This window comes from Neltuma alba, unplaced genomic scaffold (assembly GCF_004799145.2).
Source record: "Neltuma alba isolate B1F8T4 unplaced genomic scaffold, ASM479914v2 tig00012074_pilon, whole genome shotgun sequence".
Lineage (NCBI taxonomy): Eukaryota > Viridiplantae > Streptophyta > Magnoliopsida > Fabales > Fabaceae > Neltuma > Neltuma alba.
Window position 1 is genome coordinate 1 of NW_021636635.1, and position 13,735 is coordinate 13,735.

The window sequence follows — 13,735 nt, forward strand, 5'->3', positions numbered from 1 at the left end:
AAGACCCTGTTTATTCAATAATTGTTTTGTTTGCCCGGGGAAAAGATAATAGGAAACATATCCAACTAGCTGTTGGCCAATAGACCCAACTATTCAGTGGCACTTAAATTAATAATATGTAGACACAACAAAGTATAAGTATATGAATAAATTAAATATTAAAAGAAGAAATTAAAAATTTAATTAAGTAATTACATTATAAATATAACTACTAAATTGAAAAAATAAACCACCAGTCCTGCAACAATTATATCAGATATTATTCCCAATGAGGGGAACAAAAAAATTAAAGGATTCGGTATTTCTGGCCGAGAAAGGAGAAGCGGGTGAGAGGGATGATTCGATTTTATAGTCGAAAACTCTCCGAACCCACTCCTGGACTGGCTCCGCCTCCGGTGATGGTCTTCCTCAGGAATCTCTATCACTATCCTTCTAATTCTGGTCACCACCTGCCACGTCTTTTGGGACACCTAAGTGGCGGAAGATTACGCTCGACGAATTCTCTAACTCACCTTCTTCGGCAGCAGACGTTTCTGTATTTACATGCTGTGACGCTATTCTCGGCTTCGGTTTGACGGCTTTTCGGCACAACGGACAAGTCGAGTGTTCTCGGAGCCACCCGTCGATGCAATCGCGGTGAAAGAAATGGTCGCAGTTCGGGAGCACTCGCCTGTGTTTGGCCTTCTTCGAACTCGCTCAAGCAGACGGCACACTGCGGCAAAGGGTGACTGTGCTTGTCTGCGTCGGCGGTGGAGGAGGAGAGGTGAAAGGGGGGAAGGAACTGGAAAGTGAAGGATGGGGGGACTATTATGGGCTGGGGAGGAGGGTGGGGAATGTCACCGGAAGGGGAAAGGCTGCCATCTCGGCGGCGGCGAAGGCGGAGGCGGATGTGATAAAAGCAACAATAAAGTTGCCAAATCACAGCGGCAAGTATGATGAGGAAGAATAACTGTTCGAAGACGGCGAAGAGGAGTCTCTGGAAGGGTTGGTATCATCCATCAGTAAAATTTCTGCGAGCGTTTGTGAGAGGGAGCGAGTGGCCTTTTCATGAATGTGTGCGTATATATAGGTTGGGGGGATTTTAGATTTTTCAGGATAAATATATTATTTTTAGTTTTTAAGTATTGGCATAGATTTGTGCTTTAAAGATAAATTTAAATTTTAGATCTTTTTATCCAGACGACAAAGCCATCGTTATTCACTCTAACAGAACTAAGATAAAATATTTTTTTTAAAGAAAGAAAAGTGGAAAGTAATTAAAAAACTGGGCTGTCAGAATAAAGATATAAATAATGAAAATTGATAGATCATCTTTAAAATAAAATTATCCAAATTCAAAAACGATTTGAATTTAATCAGAACAATTAGTAGCTTTTTCTGCAGATGACTAAAATATATATAAAAATATACCTATCAATTTTTATGTTGAATGGTTATTAAATGGAATGGAATTCCACAGGACATTTTGTTTTAAAATATCCGTTATACTATGTAGAATGAAATATTCATTAACTACACATTAAGCCTCATTTTTTGAAGCAACTGCTGAACAAAATTACCAAAACACTGCAGGGTGACTTCTAAATTTCCCCCCAACAAATCGTCTTTTTGGTCCTATGATTTTGTAGCTTGCTTCTTTCTCATGAGATTCTTCATCGAGAACGCACGTGACTGCATCTGTGGGTGATCATTTGGGGTAACCACGTGGCTCACCCAAGTCTTTTAAATATCAAAATAGTAAGTCCCAATTTTTTTTTTGGGCTAACAATCCTAATCTCTTTCCAGCCAATGTATTCTAGTGTAGAAGTATTGTTTTCAGACAGACAACCCAATATGAAGCTCAGGCCCAAATATGGCCAAAAAATTCAAGGCCCAAATGGAAAGGTCAAACAGGACGTCCCACGCCCCTTTTGTTTTGCCAAAAACATTCCGCCGTTGCCGGGGATCGAACCCGGTCGCCCGCGTGACAGGCGGGAATACTCACCACTATACTACAACGACTAGCTGAGACGCTTGTCCCTTTTACAGTATTGACGGTCGTCACACCACTGCCCCTAATTATTCCTTTCAATTTAATTTGATTCAGAGATTTGGACCCCAAAAAAAAAAAAAAATTTGATTCAGAGATATTTACCAATGAGCCCATTTCTTTTATTAGGACTAACGTACTTGCACTAATCCTCCTGAAAATCAATATCAATATATCATTGATTAGAGCAAAGGTTGATGTTTTATTGCGTTTTTCTTATGATGCGTTTTTTTTTTTTGGAAATCGCAGTTTCTATACAATGAATTACTTCTAATGAGCTAAATGTTTATAAATTCTATTTTCATATGTTATTCTAATTCGTACAAAATTTTCTCTTATTTTTTTTATAAAGGTAATATTTTATAATTTTGTATAATATTTGGTTTTAAAAATAACTAAAGAAACACAATTATTTAAACTACATTTATCATTGCATAGCACATATTATCAAGCCATATTCTCATTTTAAGACTTGACATACTCATTACTTTCACAATTCTCATGTTAAAAATAGAACATGGATTCCACCAAAAAAAAAAAAAGTCAACTTATTCTAATAATCAAAAAATTTCATGACAATAGAGTAAACAGAGAGGAGAGAGAGAGAGGCATGGGTAGAATAATCAAATTTTCAGAGAAAATTATCACAATTTATTCAATTAAAAATAAAATACAAATTCACCTTGGAGTTAAATTATCCACTTAGCTGCCTCTAGAATGTCTCAAAAATCTTTACGACATTTCAATTCCTAATCAACAAAGGACCTAGATGAACTGCGGATGCCCTGACTAGGAACTAAAATACATCAGGCTTTTGTTTATGCCCTCACTAACCATTATCATTCTTAGAATCTTAAAGCTATTTGAAGTTCTCAATTATTTAGCAGCCGACATAAGAATTGCAGCATCTTAATCTCTTCCTTCGCCATTGCTTAAGTGCTTCCATTTACATTCTTTGTTCTTCAGAAGAACTGTCACAGGCTCCTGCCGCCTGCTGAAATTCCTTTTTTCTGCATCAACAGAAAAGGGTACTGAGAAACATCATTGAGCAAACATCACGTCGTACTTCTCTACACATTGATAGCTCTATCTCCTAATTGCTTTCATATGTTAAAAGTAAATTCAATCCCCAACATATAAATATTTCTTTCATTTGAATTCAATTCAGAATAGTCATGCTGTTTCCTGTAGTTTAATATCAGCTCGAGCTTCCACAATGTTCCCACGAGGTCCATTGCTAATTTCGTGCCTTTACCTTGTGTCAATGACCTGGATCATATAGTCAGAGTTACTTCCATCTCAAAGTATCACATGATTCGCTCTACTAATCTACCATCTCCACAAAGAAAAATGGTTTATTGCTAAATTTTTATGATGTACCTCTTCCAAATCACCTAAGTAATCCGGAGGGAGCAAAAAGAATCATTTTCTTGCTTCACCTGCAAGGATTGCCGTTGGTGCTCAACTCGGTGAAGCTGTGATGACAATTGAAGCAAGTCAATAGTGGGGCCATCTTCACGGGCTTTCATATTCACAACCTCTGACCCTTGAAAAATACCATCTGCGCGATTTCTAAGTTGACAATGTCATTATTGTCTAATATCAACACAGGGCCAAGACGGCCTCCATCAGGCTGATTTATCTCTGATGGAAAACTACCTGATGCTGACATCCCACCTGCAGATGCCTGAGAGCTTATTCCCATGATCTTTTCAGAGGCATGACTCAGCTGTAATAGCCGTGGCTGCTTGGAGTAACAATGGGGCGACCCACGGGAATTGCTGATGCATGGCTTAATGAGTTCTGGGATTGAGATGACAGAAGAGAGAGAGCACAACCTGAGTCTGTAAGTCCCGATAATCCCTGAATGGTTGATGCTGTATCAAAAACATTAAAGTCTTCACTTCCTAAGACAGTATCTTGGTATGACGATGGCGGCCCAGAATAGGCACCTCCAAGAGCAGGTGGATACTCATTGTTGTTCTCACAGAATATGCTTCCTGTAGTGGATATAGCACCGGTTTCATTCAGAAGCGGATATTGCTTTTCAGCATATGGAGGAAGCAAAGATCTTGATTGAGAATGCCCATTTGTGATAGCAGAGATATGCCTAAAATCATTCCCACCTTGGACCTTTATAGGTTTCCACCAGCTACCAGTGCCAAACTTGTCAGAATGCAAAACAATACTAGGGAGTATATCTTGGCAGACAAAGGTGCTCTTGTTAGCATGCTGCCCTGGAATCTGCTATCTGCAAGAACCACTGGATCTTTATATAACTTCGGAGCTAGACATTTCGCAAGTAGCAATGCAAATTTGGATATAAGAACTCGGTAGTTATAACAGAACAATATTTAAGAACCGTTTGGGAAAAAAATAAAATAATAAAGCAGCTCAATAGTTGGTGACATGCCAAAATGAGTCGTAAGACTTTAACACAGGCAAATGGAGTATGAAGTTTAGATTCCAGACCTTGTAAATAACTCACTAACTTGAATTTCCCAATTACCACTTCATAACAATTTTAGGAGCGGACGTAAATGTTTTTTTTGAAAAGCAGAAAAAAGCTGTATCCCCGTGAATCTTACAAGGACTAGAAAACACACCAACCAATGGAAGCTCTCACATTCTTCATCTTGTTTTTTCTTTTCCTCAGACAGAATTAGTTTGACAGAAAGCTAACATGTGCATATGTCAAATTGAGGTTCATAATGTGAACACAAACCAGGAGTCAAAGTTATAACATATAACATATTCAATCAGGTAAATGCTAGCGTTTTAGTAAATGAAGATAAATACATTCCCATGAATTAATCTGGTATTTAAAGATGACCAAGAATAGAGAATAAAGATCAAATTCCTTCTGAGTTCACCCCAAAAAATTTGTTGGGCAAATCACTTAAAGGTCAAATATATCATATGGCCAAAGAATGCAACATAAATATCGTTGACACAAGAAGTCTCATGTTTATTCCTCAAAGACAAGGGACAGACCAAAAGTTACCATAAGGGAGAATATTGATGAAGGAAAAACATTCTGAAACAAAGGGGACTCGAGGATATCATCGGATGTGTTTGAAAATTACATCCAGAGAGTAATTCAGTATGTAAAAGGCAGCACAACTGTCTAATTAGGAAATAGCACTAGACATTAACATTTTTTTCACCAAGAAACTATAGTGAATAACCTGTGGCGCTCTGGTATGATGACATGGTGACATTAACATCATTACATCAGTGAAGCTTTAGAGGGGATTGTGGCAAATGAACTATAAAATTTTCCAGAATCACCATTCACAAGTTAATTCCAGTGGAAAATAAATATTTCAAATGTGGAAATGAACCGAGGAAAGGAACCAATTTCTAAAAGGCCTGCTTTCTTTTTACAACTACCACAACCAGGCATTCCATTACATGAGACATGGTTATTATATAGACTTAACAGAGATAATATATTATATTTTCAAGCCTAAGAAATATGAAGTTACTGCAAATTCCAGGATGCTAAATGTGTGAATGTCCTAAAAGGACCTAATCAAAACTTGGGAGGACAGACGAGAAGAAACGGAGGAAAGATCTATTCTATTGTGATCTAATTTACGAAATATGTATTAATACCACTATATGACTGAAGCAACCTCCTGCCCTTTCCAGGATGAGTACCCATTTGTGGCTTTCTCCGACGCTCATTATGGCCTGCAAGGCGTTTGCGACAGCTGCGCTTAACATCATCAAATTCAGCCAGCAAATGAAACCTGAATATTTAACTAACCATTTTAGCGGTGCTATAAATCATCATAATATGGATTTGTTTTCTAAAGCTTATCTCTGTCAGGACGTCTGGACTGCAAAACTTTATAAGCAAGACGAGGTGCTAAAAAACACTTTCTATTTTATGAGAAGTAGGTAGTATCCAGCAATGATTAGGTCAGGATTGTTCCTGTAGCCAGCTGGGGAGGCTAAATTCTTGTACGTTTGAAAACAAAAAATTTGCATTCAACAACTTTCACAGTAATGAATATAATGTTGTGAAGCAGTGAAGGATAACGAGTTGGACAAGAAAATTTGAAAGGCGGAACATGAAAACAAAAGCAGGCAAAGCTTTCAGATACTTATATGATGAACTGGTAAAAAAAATAGATACTTATATGATGAAAAGAACCTTCACGACGTACAATTTAAGAGGTTAAAGGTCATGTTTAGCTTTCCACTAGATAAGAAAGGAGACAAGTTTTTGGAATTATTAAAACCAATTTTATGTACAAATATATGCTTTAGCTCAGAAGTATCGGCAATCAAAAGGAGGTAAAAGGTGGAAGACTGAAATCGACCAACCTGCTACATTGTTGGCAAAACCTTTGCTCTATGCCATTTACTATGACTTTAGCAGTCTTGGAGTGAACCTCACAAACTTTGTGCCTCTTGTGGTAGTCTTTAGAGGCGCTTAGATCCTTGTTGCAACCATATACTTGGCAGTAAGCAGTTTGTGACGGAACCCCTGAAGTTCTCACTCTCTTGGGGGTCGGAGATGACTCTGAAGAACACAAAAGAGGAATACCTTTGGAAAATGGCGATTCATTGCATCTCATCTCTTTGATCACCAATTCGTCCTAGCTTCAAATCAATGAGGGAATCCCGGCTGTAAGATTCAACCGCAGAGTTTGAAAGCTTTGAAGCAGAGTCTTCACCTTCAGAAAATGAATTTGGCTCATTCATAATACAGCCAAGCGGATCATTAGACAACTGTTTCCCCAACATTTCTGGAAATCCCACTTCCTCACAAACTTGACCCTCTAAATGTTGTTGAGCCGAGGCCAAAATGTCGTTGGAAAAACTAGGTTGGGTTTTCAATTCCCAACCCAGGAAGGGATTTTTGCTTCTCGCAAGCGTATCAGGAGGTGGAAATGTATTACTGGGCACAAAACCCTTATCTCCGGAACCGTACCTCCTAGACTCCATTACATATGCTAGAATCAGAGCCCGAGAAAAAGCAAAGGACCCGCTTCAATTTATTCAAGAATAGTATGTCAACAGTACTGCCTCACCCAAGACTCAATTTGAATTTCGATTTGTATAGCTTCAACGGAGCAGTAAGCTCACAGACAGTTACCATGAGAGAGCATTAAGAAGCAAAGAAATTAGCCGTTCTGGGGCCGCAAGTTAGTGAGCTTGCTTAATTCCTGAAAACAAGAAAGATTGAACAAAGGAAAAACCATCATGAAGAGCTCAAAATCCAGAGAAGAAGACAGCTAAAAAGTAGCCAAAGAAAAGAAGCCAGACGCCCACGTGAAGTGAATAAACAAGCACCTCTGAAACGGTAAGTGAATATGCTCAACGTAAATAGGAATAAATAAAGACTGGTACTTGTGGGGCTTAAGCAGTGAGCTGACAGAAGCAGAAACTCAAATTCAGATACCGAGTAAGAAAAGCCAGAGAGTAGTCGAGTACAAGGAAACCAGAATTTGCCTAGAACATGAGGAAGAAATACTTCAAACAGTGTGCTCGCAATAATGAGATTGTGAATGACTGAATGGGTCGAAGCAGAGGAAAGAGAAGGTGAAAGAGAATATTTAGTGCAGCCCAGACTCCATGGAAGGAAGGGAGAGATTTGGGGTTACCATTTTTAGAGGCGGGCAAGGGAGACTGAGTGGACCTTTAACTTCTGGCCTTTTGCTCCGTCGTTTCAAGCCAACAGGGGAAAAAAAAAGTGAAATCATGCAAAATGAATGTTCTTCGTTGAAGAGTGTTTGGATGGTAACGAAATTATACTTTTAAAAATAATTTTGTAATATATAAAATAAATATGTGAAGGAATTTATTTTGATTTATAAAAAATGCTTTTAATAAGCACTTTTATAGCTCCCCAAACACCTCCTTAATATTTGACGATCAAATATTTATGTTCTCACAAGCGATCTCCTGTATTAATCTGCAAATTGATTGTTCCATTCTCTTTAGGTGTGGAGAGCGCATTTTTCATAATCTAGTTAAACTTGATTTTTGTTCTCTTTTTTTACTTGATAAAATATATTATTGTTTTTTGTTCTAATTATAATATCTTATTTGTAATCTATAAATAACATCTTATAATTAAAAACAGAAGTAATATAATATATTAAATTGATTTTTAAAAATCCTTTTGAGGCCAGTTCAACGGCTCCTTCAGAGGCAGTTTTTGGATGAGCCTGATCTCAAACTACAAGCATGTACTTATGGAGGCCGGAGGGAAGAGGGCCAAAATTGTCATTTTAATGTGACCGGTTAGAATTAAAAGGGAGCGAAAAGGAATATTCCTTAATGGTAGAAAGTAGGAAGAAGTGGGATGCGAAAATGAATAATTATTAAGTGGACGAAGGAGTTCGGCGACTTCAATGAGACCGTACCATTCCACCCGATATATCCATGTATGAGCTCCGTTTACTTAATTTGAAGATAACTAATTTAAATATATTAAAAAAATTAATTAAATTAGTTATTTATAACAAACAGGTATTATATTTATTAGAATAATTTTGTTAATCATATGTATTAGCTAAAATTATCATTTAATAAGACTTTTAACATATGCAAATATTATAAAAATTACTTTATAAAAATAAATAAATATAAAAGACAAAATAGATTATGATCATGTATACATATATAGGATTAAGTTGAATGTCAAACAGAGTTAAGTGTTTGTATTTTGGATGACACGAAGAGGGTGAGAATGTGCTATTTTCACCCTTGATTGTTGTGAAGGAGGAGAAATTAAAATAGCAAAAGCTCGTGTTCATAATGATATTATAATGAAAGTCTTTTTTTTAAAAAAAAAAAAGGTTTTTTAACCAAGAGTTTGGCTGGAGCAAAATGAATGGAATAACCGAATAAGCGCATTAGGGCGAGAGCAATTAGCCAATTAGTAAAAGATGGGAGATAAGGAAAGGTGCCGGAATCTAAAAGACAGGACCCACGCACCTTTCTTTTCAATTATTGATCTTATTAACAATTACTCCCTCCGTTTCTTATTATAAGAGACGAATAATCAAATTACGTTATAAAAAAAAACAGTTAAAATTAGTTAAGAACAATTAATATGTAAAAAGTATAATTTTTTTTCTAAAAATACCCTCATTAATAAGGAGAGAGAACATGAGAGAGAGCAATGGTAATTTATTAAAAGAAAGAGAAGTGGGAAGGAGAGAGAGTGTGAGTTGGAGACAATAAATATGGGTAAAATAAGAAATCAACACAAAAAATAGAAACAACTTTTAAGTGTCTCTTATATATAGGAACATGCCATAAGCACTAAATGTCTCTTACAATAAGGAACGGAGGGAGTAATTATAGCTGGAGGTAGCGTAGGGCGGTGCAATTAGAATTAGAAATACTCTAACATATGTTAGAACCAAGGAGGCTGGTTCTAGGACTAGTCCTTATAATAATACAACTACTTAACAGTGTCATTTTCAATAGGAAAATATCTGTATATATGCGGGGGTAAAAGACACAAATGTTAGGGTTTAGCTTTTGTGTCACCCATAAGAAAACCTTGGCTCAGCCCCATATCTTTTACTTTAAAAAATTGAAAATAGAAAGTCATAAAAAATATGATGAACATAATGTGAACAGATACTAGTACATACTTTTTCATTTCTTAATATAATACCTAATTATTAAATTGATTTTGGTTAAATATAATACATGTTTATCATATTTATCAATTATTTTTAAATTATTCTTATTAATAATCTCTCAACCATAATCAAATAAGAGAAGGAGGAAGGGTATTAAGAAATATGATTATAACGTTATCAAGAAATATTTTATATTTTTATAATTAATTAATTTATCTAATTTTTTTAATTTGATCAAATTAATTAAATATATTTTATATCAAAAAAATATTATTTATAAAACTAAAATGGGGACAGCGACTAGCGGTAGCGGCGGTAGAGCCGGTCCAGTGGGCTTGCCTACTCGGGGGGGAAATTGTTAGGAAAGGAGAGTGAGACAGGGCCCACACTTGACGTTTCCTTTGCTGACGCTGTGACATGACATATCTCTCTCAATTATTGTCATCCACTCCCCCCCCCCCCCAAATTATTCAACTCCCACGTTAAAATCACTTCTTTTTTCTCCAATTATCATTCCCATTCATTTTTCTATTTCCTCCATTTATTTTCCTCATTTATTATGTGTAAGCGCACACTCCTATTTATTCTTTATTCACATCTTTATATATGTAATGAGATCAACATCATGATTTCCTGCCTTTAAGGCTAACAACCCCTTTCTCCCAATCAAATTTGTTCATCACTAATTTCATTAGGATCTTCAATATGGACACGTGGTGATGAGAGGATTCCTAATTTCCTGCGTTGGCGGTCAATTTTGGCTGCCCCTATCATGGAACGCACGCATGGCATGTAATTTTTTTCTCAGGCATAATTATATTCCAGGCTACAGGCGGGCCGCGAAAGTAATTTAGAAAGTGGGGAGATATACACATAGGGGTTGTTTAGTGGAGAAGGAAGAGAAGGAAGAAAGAAAAGAGGCCACTCTCCTTGTCCGAAGGCACTGAGGGAGGAAAGTTGTCTCCCCCTCTGACCACTCATCTCTGTATGGTCACCATTATATTCTATTTTGTTTTCATATAATTGCCTCCTCCTTTCCCTCTTTGTGTCCCCACCGTCACTTCTCTTCTGCATTTCCCCCTTTCTTCTTCGGAAATTAGATGATTAACTTAACTTATGAATATTAAAGAAATTAGTTTCTATAGTTATTTGTAACTGGAGCTTGGTTTTCTCAAAATACTTCCTTTAAGCATTACTGTACCTCATTGATGGAAACTCCGTTTCATAGACTCTTCTGTGTCTTAATTAAAGACGACATTTCTAGCAAGTTTTATACATGTTAGGAAAAATCTTAAATTATATTAACGCCCCTTAAAATATTATAATTTTTAAATTTTATTTTTACTTAATATATATACATTTCAGAAAAATAATTATCTGTGTTATAATAAATGAATGATAAAATAGTATATTCGTACTAAACATCTAATAAGGTAACTTATACATAGCACCCCAAAAAATATTCTCCTTGCCCTATAAATAGAATCAGAGAAATATGCAACCAATAAAGACATTTGGGGAAAAAAATATAAAATTGAGAGACAAAATAAATTAATATTTTATATTTAAAAACAAAATAAACACCCTAACAAGATTTTATATTTAACAAGTATTAAAAAAAAATTCTAAAAGTCATAGTCAGCGTGAGTTAAAGTTAACTAGAATTTGGAGGATTAATTTCATACCAAAAATCAATAACAAATTTGACCCGTTTTGATGACCCTTATTTTCTTGTTGGAGAGATTTATTTAAGTTATGGATGGATTTTAAATCAAGCTCATAACACAATAACGGGGATTTACCAACAGTGGTTTTAAGGAGCTACTGCCTACTAGTACATTTCTAAGTGTGATCTGCTTAACGCGGTTTTTTTTGTTTTTTTGGCGATGTGAAAGTTATGTGTTGAGGGAGGCCACTTTCAGCCGCTGCTACTCCTTGAGCCTGAAGCTAAGAAGCAGCATTTTTTGACCAAATTAAAAAGAGGGGAAAATACAAACTAAGATTATGGCATTCTTCCTTATTAAGCTCCCACAGGAGCAAAGGAAAATTTGCATAATTACATATGCTTCTTTCTTTCTCTCTCTCTACCTGGACTTCTTTTTCTACATACCTTATCAATTACTTTGACTTGCCTCTCCATTATTAACATTGCTCACCTAGTCTCTTTCCCCCTGTGCGCACGAAGGAACCTGTGAAGTCTCCGGAATATAAAGTCCCAAAACATGAGAATGACGTGGTTAGATAAACGGGAGAATTGTTATGAGATTTCAAGGCACGAGGATAATTACTAAAAAAAAAAAAGTCATGACAATTGTGCAACTCGTGATAACAAGTAGGGGTGTTAAACACCGGCTCATCCCGGTCGGCCCCCTCTGGTACTGGTTTTATTGGGACGGGACGGGACAAAAAAAAAGACCGAGACGGGCCTTTTATTTTTTAAATTTTTTATCATATTTATATAATATTATTTTTTCTTTTTTAAAAAAATTTGAGACTATTGTATATAACTATAAACCCATTTATCTAGAGCTTTTATATTTGTTGACAATTTGAGACTATTGATTATTGGAATTTTTAACAAGTTTTTATTGTGTTCAAAGCTTTTATTAGAGTTTTTAATGATTATTATATGTAATATTTTGAGCTTTTGTTTAAGGGTGTCCAGAGAAATAAAAAAGAAAACAAAAAGATGTTTTTACAAGAGCTAAGCCCAAAAAACCACAATTAGAAAAAAAAAACAGATTTTATTGTGCCCAACAACTCAAAAAAATTAAAAAAAAATTAAATCGAGACGTCCCGACCGAGATAACACTGAGACTGGATAAGACACGGGACAACTTTGTTATCCCATTACTGTTTATCGAAACGGGCTTGTCCCGGTCCTGATTCGTCTCGTGAATAACCCTAATAACAAGTACTTTAGTGCAAGTGTATGAAATTAAGACAATACATTTCAAATAATTATCTTCCTTCTTTTAGTAAATTACAATCACGCAGCTTAGAGCCTAAAGGTTGTAATGAATGAGCTAGAATTACAATTAAATATATATATATATATTTTAAAGAGTGCAAGTAAACTTTTTGGGGTGGCAGAGGCAATTGAGAATTTGTTTAGATACATAACCTTTTTTTTTTTGGGATCATTATACGTAATATTCTGTTGACTTGACTTTGTCGGGGTAATTGGCCCCCAGGCTAACACACGCGTTCGTCCGTGCAACAGCAACATAGTTTGGCTGTGATATTGAATGATATTAAATAAATGTACTTTTTTTTTTTCCCTTGCTTGATTCCCTCAGACTCAAGTCTCCCCAGTGCCTCCTCAAAAAAGTTAATTACTTTTTTTTTCAAGTGATTTTACACTTAAAAAATAAATATGTAAAGAACATTTTGTCATATAAACACCTTTTTAATTAACGCACACGTATATATTTATCAATATCATAGGAACTGTACTGTTTACAAATGCAAATAGCATGATCCTTGGTAAATTTTATATTTTATGTTGGTGATTGGTGATGGATATTTTTTTCTTGCGTGACACGTGATGAGATAATAATTTATTTTCTTAGGGTGGGATCATTATTCATCATTAAATTTTACTGAATTGGTGAGGAAATACTTTTAAAAAATAATAATATGAAAGTCCAACAAAATATGTCAGTAAAGTCAAAAGATTAAAAACTCTTATGGAGTTAATAAAAGGATTTATATCCACGGCTTACTAGTATGAATGATCCATGCCCCTCCATATATATTCTGTATCAGTTGATTTTTGGGTTAAGAATTATAATTAGATTTTAAAGGAGAAATTTAATTATCTGACAACAGGAGAGTATGCAATAATAAGTTGTAGGGTAAAAAATAACAATAAATTCATACTAATCATCTGTCATTAAAAAATTTTAATAATTAAATTATTCTCTTAAAATCTCATCATAATTTTCCTTTTCTTTTCCTGACGAATCCCAAAAATATGAGGGCCTTTAATGGCAACCCCATCAGTTTGGTGGACTGGGAGAACTGCTATTATTAATTAATCACATGTGCTAAGTAACTTATACTTACACACCTGTGTGTGTGTGTATTA

At 35.4% G+C, this 13,735-nt stretch overlaps 1 non-coding gene and 1 pseudogene across 1 annotated transcript; both read right to left on the reverse strand.

Moving 5' to 3' along the window:
* Positions 1-1,930: 1,930 nt before the first annotated feature.
* Positions 1,931-2,001, reverse strand: TRNAD-GUC (transfer RNA aspartic acid (anticodon GUC)). The gene has a single exon. It is a non-coding gene; the product is annotated as a tRNA-Asp (tRNA).
* A 1,283-nt stretch (positions 2,002-3,284) lies between these two features.
* LOC114721885 (squamosa promoter-binding-like protein 6) lies at positions 3,285-7,411 on the reverse strand (annotated as a pseudogene).
* Between the last annotated feature and the right edge of the window lie 6,324 nt (positions 7,412-13,735).